We start from the raw sequence: 7733 nt of genomic DNA, 5'->3' as shown, positions 1-7733 counted from the left end.
GCCTTGAAACAACACACACTGCAAAAAGACAAGTACACATCCATGCCCGGCGCACACAATATACGTCGAGAACCAGAACAAGTAAGTTATGCACATATCAGTTGTGAACAACGACAAAAAAGTATAAAACTCAAGTAGGCTTTCAAAATTGTTAATATCTGTCTGTTCGACAACATGACTTTCAAGGTTATTTCATTCATTCACTGTTCTTAGAAAAAAAGAATACCTAAAGACATTGTGTTTTGGCCGAAATGGGGTTAGGTTCAGCGAGCGACGGTCGCTGGATGAATGACCTGAAGAAAATTACATTAAGTATTGATAAGTGTTGTTTTTGAGAAGGTTCTTTACAATTCTAAAACAAAAGCGCAGGCGGCATAATTTATTTCAATCCAAAATGTTCAATAAACCAGCCTTGACTGTCAGTTGGGATACTGAGGCGCGGCCATGACAAATAAATATAAAAAGGACGGCTTTATTTCGTACAAAATTTATTTATATTAGTTAGCCGCCGTGAAAGGGTCCCAAATTACATTTCTATAATCAAGAATGGGTAAGACGATCCTCTTACAAGCTAGTAATTTTATGCTTGTTGGAGCATTTCTGAGAGACCTTTTCAAGTAGAGAAGTTTACACATTGATTGATTAGCAACGTTTGTAATGCGTTTATCCCAGTGCAAGTTGTTACATATATGTAATGCAAGATATTGTGAGCAATGTTTTTATACCGATCGCTACAGTGGTCATTCTTCCCATTCATAGCATTCAGAAACACTCCCATCATCACCATCATCTTCATTCACGCGCCACCGGCTTTGACCCTAATATGCCGTGCCTCACGCGACCGTCATCTTCGTCGGAGTCTGCGTGTTGCTCCTTTCCAGAAGCCGGCACGTGCCTTTGCTTTCTAATAGTTTTACGCAGTTACCAGCGTTAGCACGTTATTATCGGCTGTGTAATGAAAAGGAGGGCTTGCTTCTTGTTCGTGACTGACATAACAGCCCTTTTTTTAATAATTAGCAGACATCTACCATGTGTTGCACCAATGAATAACATCGTTCAGCTTTAAACTAGGGTAATATTATCTTCCAAACAGTCCACAGTAGAATAACTGAGAAAGTCAACAGCGAATAAACTAATTTTTATGTCATGCTCGCCAAAAATGTCGTCAACATAAAGAAGAAAGAATAACGGACCCAAAACCAAACCCTGGGATTTGGTTGTGGGTCCGTTACAGGAATTATTTTAGAAGGAGTGTCGCTGAAGATGACACATTGGTTACGTGAAGCAAGGTATGATTGAATCCAACTGCAAAGTTTATCAATTTTAAGAATGGCACGTAGTTTGATCATTAGCTTTGCATAAGATATCTTGTCGAACGCTTTCGCGAAATCTACGAATAATACACCTGTTTGTTTACAGTCATTGATAGCCACACCGCAGTCATGTGCGGTTGGGTCACAGTGGAAAAGCCGAGCCTAAAGCCATGTTGTGCTGAAGAGAGAATAGAATCCGTTGTTAAGAAAGTAGATATGTGTTTGTGAATGACATGTTCTAACAATTTACAACATGTGCTGGTTAAAACTATAGGACGGTAATTCGTAACTGACTGTTTAACCCCTTGTTCAAAGAGTTGGTTAATTTTGGACACTTTCCAATCTTCCAGGAGGACTCCAGTTGAAAGATACAAATTAAATATAAAATATGGAATTTGGCGCACCAATTCGCTCATTTTTTTATAATAAATTGGGTATATCATCAGGTCCAGTAGATCTTTTGATCTAAGTTAAGGAGTATATTAAGTATACCGGGTTTGTAAATTATAATATCCTGAAGAGATGGCCGCACTCTATATTTCTCGAAAGGCGGGGTAGTTCCGTCGACAACTGTAAATACGGACTTGACATTTTGACTACATGAATTCGAGATTTCTGTAGAATCTGAGCTACAAATGTAGTCTCTTACGAAAGTGCTAGTTTCCTAGTGTTTAGAGGTTATACTTCGCCAAATTTTGGAGGGAGATTTTATAATCATGCTACTCAAGCGCAGATGTACGTCGCTCTGATTGCATTAATACTTTTAGCTTACGACACAGCAGGGAAATTTCTTCATTTAGCGTTGTATTACGATTTATTTTGAACAGTATGTTGAGGCGATTGATTTTCATCATGTTTTAGATGATCAACGCATTTGATAGATTTGCTGGCTGATTCAGGAAGGCAGCATAGCGGTCAATGCATGCGTGTACTGTGTTCCTATATTTCACCCAGAGAGAGTTAGCGTCGCACATAGTGTCCATAGAACTGGTCAAAAAGCGATCATACCCAGACTCCAACCTTTCTAGTGCACAAACATCGTTAGGAGAAGAAAAAATTGGTATAAGGGTCGTTTGCAACCTTGTCTTTGAAAGGGAGAAACGAAATTGAGTGAAGACACTTGTGATCTCAGAGACCATCCAGTACCTCACACTCATGGTTACCGTAAGTATTGGACCGAACAAAAACAAGGACCACTATTGATTTGATCTCTCCATGAATACGTGTATACTCATGAACTAGTTGAACCAAATCAAATCGAAATGCAACATCAATGAACTCCTCGTTGTTGAAAGTATCATGAGTACCAGAAGCGAAGGTGGGCCATTCAATACCAGGCCGGTGGAAGTCACCATAGAGTACAAATTTTGTGTCTTTCGCTATCTGAAGACCAATGTATTGCTTTAAATTCTGCAAGGAACCAATTCTGGAACCAGGGGGTCTGTAAACAACAGCAATGACCAAGCACTGTCCGTTGCGACACATATTACAAAATACGGCCTCAACACCAGTAGGGTCGGCTATTCTAGCAATTTGTATGTTATTTTTAAAGAGTAACGCCACACCGCCTAACCTGTAATCACGATCTTTGCGATAACCACGATACTCAGGGGGAAAAAATTCGCTATCGTGGATTCCAAGGTGAAGCCAGGTCTGTATCACTGCTACAATGTCCGGATAATGTATCGATATGAGATGTTCTAGTTCCGGTATCTTGTTTGCAATACTAAGGCAGTTAACATTCAGTAGCTTTACACAAGGGAATGCGGGAGGTTGTCATATGGCTGATCGTTTTTGAACAGGCACCTTATCATTTTTTTGTCCCAGACAGACGTAGTTCCATTCACAGACACCTCATCAAAAACCCACTTTACATCCTCTTTCCGCTTGCAGTTTTCACTTGGGCTTTCCCAAAGTTTCTTTCTGACTTCACGAACATTCTGGAAGAAGTCTTCGGTAATATACGTATCTGTATTCTTTAGTTTAGAGTAGTTCTTAAATATTAGGAGTTTTTCGCGAAAATCGACGAGCTTCAAAGTTACGGGAGGAATTTTGTTTTGCGTTATACCTTCTACCCGGAGGCAAATTCTACTCCTGACACACTAAATTTTAAGGTTTTCATGAAAATGCATTAACCACACTCTCGCTCAAGGATACCAGAGATTCGTTCTGTTCTTTTACGCCCTGAATAATGATGTTATTTCGGCGGCTGTGGTCGTCCAGATTATCAATTTTATCTAAGACGAAGGTAACGTCGTCTTGAACCTTCGTTATAGTTGATTCCAGTGACTGGATTTTTTCACCGAAACCAGCAAGGCAAGCGGCGGAAGCTTCTAATGAGTTGAGCATATCGTTGAACTGCCCGGAAGATTCGGTTAAGGCTTTCTGCGCACACCTAAGCTGTTCATCTGTTTCATTATTGCTTTTTGAATTTTATGTACGTCAAGAATCAGTTCACAGTCAGTGAGAATAGAATGAAGCTAGCCTTCATTGTCCGACCTCACAGAGTCTGGCACTGGGTTATGCTCGACATCACCGCATCTCAAACAAAGATTAACAAATGTGCGAGAACTTAAAGAGACAAACCTCGTTTCACACCAATGGGGCTGGGCAGCAGCAAAAGACAAACATCGTCACTTTGAAAAGGTTTGGCCTCAGGCATGCGACTAACCTGCGCAGAGAAAAAGATGTTCCGGTTGAACATCGTTCCAACGACGCTACCGCCGTGCCCACTGAATAGTCCGGGAGGCAGTGGTGCGTTTATGAGCTGCTGCTGCGATTACGTCACCCGGGCATTGGCGCTGTACTCGGCAGAGACAGCGAGCATACCCGCGGGTGGAATTGTGAAGCGGCTGAAGTGTGACGACTGCTCGTTTTCTTCTTGAAGCAATGTCGGGTCATCATCATCATCATCACCAGCCTATTTAAGCCCACTGCAGGGCAAAGGCCTCTCCCATTATTCTCCAATTATCTCTGTCCTGTGCCAACATGTACCAATTTATCCCTGCAAACTTCTTGATCTCATCTGCCCATCTAACTTTCTGTCGCCCCCTGCAACGCTTGCCTTCTCTAGAGATCCACTCTGTTGACTGTGACCAATTTATCCCCGCAAACTTCTTGATCTCATCTGACCATCTAACTTTCTGTCGCCCCCTGCAACGCTTGCCTTCTCTAGAGATCCACTCTGTTACCCTTAATGACCAGCGGTTATCTTGCCTTCGCATTACATGCCCTGCTCACGTCCATTTCTTCTTCTTAATTTCTACTAATATGTCTTTAACACCAGTTTGCTCTCTGACCCACTCCGCTCTCTTCTTTTTCCTTAATGTTACACCTATCATTTTCCGCTCCATTGCCCGCTGAGTCGGTCTCAATTTAAATTGAACCCTCTTAGTGAGCCTCCAAGTTTCTGCCCCGTAGGTGAGTACCGGTAAGATGCAGCTGTCATAAACTTTTTAATTCAGCGACAATGGTAGGCTGCTATTCACATTATCTGAGAATGTCTGCCATATTAACCCCACCCCATTCTGATCCTTCTAAAGTCGGGTACGGGTTATCAGTGTGGTCCGCTTGGTTCCGAGCGGAAGCGTGCCCGGGGAATGCGATGCTGAAGATCTGCGCCAAGAAAAAGATGTTCCGGTTGAACAACGTTGCAGCCACGCTGCCGCCGCGCCGACTGAATTTGTCATGTATCTATTGAATTTTTGTTGGAAATTCCGGTGACATCCACCTGAAGTCAATTTTGCTGCTTCTCTTACCCGGCTAACAATGCCTGTTTAGTACTATTTGGTACGTTTACTGAATACGTATTTAAAGTTTAAGGGACGCAGCCCCTACGAGCGCCCGCGTAGGTTGATTACAGTGAAGTGCGCGCGTCGAACAGCAATAGTGGCGTAAGTGCGTCATGTGCCCGTGCTCGCGTGTATGATGAACAGTGAGCCGCAATAAATACGTGTCGTGCGCGTACAACTCAGAACATCCGCACAACCAACGGAGTAGCGTAAAAGCGGCGATCACAAGAGCAGGGCGGGGTGCTCCCCGGGGCACACCCGAGAGCAGTTGCGGTCGCGGGCTGCGGCCGGGACTGACGGGCGGGGAGCCACAGCCATGAGGCCCAGACAGCAAGAAGCAACCAGCGTCCGTGGTGGACGCTCTTCACCCGTCGTCGGCACAAGTGACTGAAGACGACAACGTGCTTCCACTGCCCCAATGTTGTCTTTACGTGCTTTAGGCGCACGCTGGCTGTACTCTCATAGCAGTGCCTCCCAAGTTGCTTTCTTTGTTTTTCCTGCATTTGTTCTCCCAGAATAAATCGGTGACTTGTTCTCGTGCGGATTCACGTTAATTCGCCGGGTGGGTTCGGGTTCGCGAACCCTTAACGCTCGAAGGGCCTTCCTTTACTGGCGCCCAACCTGGTTTCTTTTCTTATACCTCTTTTTTCTTATCGTCTTCGAGCCTTGACACGCCCCGCGAAGTTCACGGCCGCCTGCAGATGGAAATGCTTGCAGAACGTTTCAGAAATGTGTATGCTTTGTTTGGGTCACTAATGTTTTTCACGCAGCAGCCCGAAACGCCGGCCGTGCCTACTTCGCGAGCATCGCTCAGCTAGCGGAGAATGCTTCCAACCATGTACCACAAGCCACCGCTCAATGACGAAGCTGGCGTGGAAAGGAGCGGCCGAAGGCTGCGGAAGAAATCTTGTGAAGGACTCGCCTTAAAATTTGCGCTTACCTCCAAAGTGTTACCGCTGATTGACCGTGCGTGGCCACTTCGAAGCATTTTCTTTTATTTCTGCGCCCGTCCGAAAGGCTGTAATCCAGGGCGTGTTGACAGTATTTTGCAGCTACAACTATGTCGACGGACGAACATGATGTTCTCGCGTTAAGCGAATTGGATTGGGAAAATTTATTTGGGGCCTGTGAATGAAGTCCTATTGCTAGGTCTTCTTGACTTGGCTGGGGTCGTCACCGCAGATGTAGCCAACCCGGCTAGGGATCCTCCGCTGCCCGTGACCGGGTCGCCGGGGTCCTCCTGCCTGGCCAGCGCCACGATGACTCGCTGGACAGCCTAGAGTTGAAGATTTGGGTCTTCAGTCCGCACGGCCTCCTCGAAGGCAGGTGGCATCGTTCTTGTGTTTGATTCGTCCGCGTACGCGAGGCAATCCCAGACGATGGGCTCGAGTCTTGCTGGAGCTTTGCGACACACCGGACAGGTGGCATCAGGGTATGTCTCCGGGTACATCTTGTGCTTTAGGTAGCGGCTCGGGACCGTCTTTGTTTGGAGTCGCCTATAGATGACCGCCTGCTCCCTGCTCAATTCTTTGCAGGGCGGCGGGAGCTTGCATCTGGCAAGTCGATAGGCGTGCGTAATTTCTTTGTAGGTAGGCATTCGTTCTCGTGTGCTGTGCCACAAATACTCTCCACCACTTTGCCCGGCGCGGTTAGTGAGTTCGCGCGCACGAGCGTGTGCGGTTTTATTGTGGTTCTGAGCACGTGCCGACACCGTACCTGCGTGTGCCGGGAACCACTTGATTCTCGTCTGCCCCATGAGGCTTGGTTGTCTTCGCAGTAGTTTCTCCGTTACGGGGGAAACCCTGCCTTTGGAGAAGTTTTTGACAGCTTGCCTGGAATTACCCAGGACCGTTGTGCAGCCTGGATCTTTGAGGGCCATGGCGATCGCCACCTACTCTGCTTCCTCGGCTCTCCCGCTTGCAACGCTGGCCGCCGCTCGGAGGTTGCCTTCGGCGTCGACCACCTTCACAACGAAGCCACGTTCGTTGCAGTATTCTGATGCATCGACGTAGCGGGCTCCAGTGTCTCGGGCATGGAGCTCCGCCAGCGCCTTGGACCGTGCTCGCCGCCTGCCCTCGTTGTACTCCGGGTGCATGTTGCGGGGGACTGCATCCACCTGGGTTTTGTCCCTAGCGTCGCCTCGTAGCTGCGTCTTGGTTCCCTGCTGTTCATGGTAGTTGTATCCCAGCTTGTCCAGGATTCTTCTGCCCGTTTTGGTTATGTATAGCCTCTCTGGCTGCGCCACCCGTTGGGCCTCGATGACTTCTTCCAAGGTGTTGTGTACGCCCAGGATTAGCAGTCGCTCGGTACTTGTAGACTCGGGTAGTCCGATGACCGTCTTATACGCCCTTCGAATGAGCGATTCCAGCTTTTTCTTCTCAGTGGTTTTCCACATGTGAAACGCCGCCACGTATGTTATGTGGCTCATTACGAATGACTGCATTAGTCGTATGAGGTTCTCCGGGCGGAGCCCCCTCTTCCTGTTGAAACTCTTTTCATGAGCCGAATGGCGCTGGCCGCCTTGCCGGCGATCTTCGCCATTGTTCCCCTATTGTTGCCCTTCTCGTTGAGAAGCGTACCCAGTACTCTAATGTCGGATACCCTGGGGATCGCCTACCCGTCCTGGGTG

At 46.8% G+C, this 7733-nt stretch overlaps 1 pseudogene; it reads right to left on the bottom strand.

The window, feature by feature from the left end:
• Positions 1 to 3089: 3089 nt before the first annotated feature.
• Positions 3090 to 7532, bottom strand: LOC144175651 (uncharacterized; annotated as a pseudogene).
• Between the last annotated feature and the right edge of the window lie 201 nt (positions 7533 to 7733).

Source organism: Haemaphysalis longicornis, unplaced genomic scaffold, assembly GCF_048455015.1.
Source record: "Haemaphysalis longicornis isolate Haplotype H1 unplaced genomic scaffold, Haemaphysalis longicornis Haplotype H1 scaffold_3, whole genome shotgun sequence".
Taxonomy (NCBI): Eukaryota; Metazoa; Arthropoda; class Arachnida; order Ixodida; family Ixodidae; genus Haemaphysalis; species Haemaphysalis longicornis.
The sequence above is the reverse complement of the archived record's forward strand: the minus strand, read 5'-3'. Positions and strand labels throughout refer to the sequence as shown.